This window comes from Tupaia chinensis, unplaced genomic scaffold, assembly GCF_000334495.1.
Source record: "Tupaia chinensis unplaced genomic scaffold, TupChi_1.0 Scaffold000333_1, whole genome shotgun sequence".
Lineage (NCBI taxonomy): Eukaryota > Metazoa > Chordata > Mammalia > Scandentia > Tupaiidae > Tupaia > Tupaia belangeri.
In genome coordinates, this window is record NW_006159827.1 from 1,456,966 (window position 1) to 1,458,065 (window position 1,100).

At 48.0% G+C, this 1,100-nt stretch overlaps 1 protein-coding gene across 1 annotated transcript in view; it reads right to left on the minus strand.

Moving 5' to 3' along the window:
• IL17RE (interleukin 17 receptor E) overlaps positions 1-1,100 on the minus strand; it is a 16,694-nt gene that overhangs the window by 8,059 nt on the left and 7,535 nt on the right.

Below are 1,100 nucleotides of genomic sequence, written 5' to 3' on the forward strand. Positions count from 1 at the left end.
GTATTGAGTGCTTTCTCTGTACCCACCTAGGACCTAGGTCCTTCTCCTCTCGGGATCTTGGGCATGCACACACACGCACCCAGTGTGTGTTTAAGCTACTGAGTCCAGGATTCAAACTGTGGTCAGCAACATGGGAGTCCAGTGACATAGCCATCATGCCAACTGCTGGTCCCCAATTTTATTTATTACTGTTATTCTTCAATTTGACCAGAGAGAGGCAGAGAGACAGACATAGCAAGCCTCCAGGTCTGGGACTCAAACTACGATCAGTCACGTGGGAGTCCAGCACCTTAATCACCCCAGCACCTGCCAGCCCCTATTTTTCCTTTTATATGAGGTCTATTTCTTCCACTGAAAAATTTTCTCACAGGAGGTCTCTACTCTGTGGTCTGGCCATCTGCTCTAGGTTCCCTAAGTGGAGTACTGGGCAGACACGGGAAGAAGCATACCGTATGCTTACATATACTGTATGCCAGGCAGGGTGCTAGATATTAGAAGCAGTAACAGAAATAATTAAATACTAACATCATGGGACCAGCAGATGGCATAACTGTTACGTCGCTGGACTCACATAGTCGACTGTGATTCGAGTCCCGGACCCGGTGGCTTAAATTTACACCAGACACGGTGTGTGTATGTGTGTATGTGTGTGTGCCCAAGATCCACAGAGGAGAATGGAGGAGAAGGGCTTGTGGCATGGCCATCCCCCCACACCCCCTGGGGGATGATTTCTGGCTTTCTGGCTTTCCGTCTCCTTGGTGTCTCTCCGTCTCCCCGGAAGTGTACGTGCCCTATGGCAAAAATCTCTCTTAATTAAATAAATACTAATATCCCAATGATCGTGTGAAATATGATCACCACTGTATAAATGAAAAGAGCTGAGGACCGCAGGGGTAAACGTCAGTCTCTGCAAATAGAACTGACTGTACATAGCAGCATCTGTGACAATTGGAGGTTGAGGTGAGATGTTAGGGCCTGGGCTGGGAGAACAGGGACATCTCATCCTTTGAGGGGCAGGAACAAAGAGCAGGAGAGGGAAGATAGATGTGACCACTTTCTTATTTTCTCAGGGAGAACAACCTCTTGGAGGGACTGAAAAG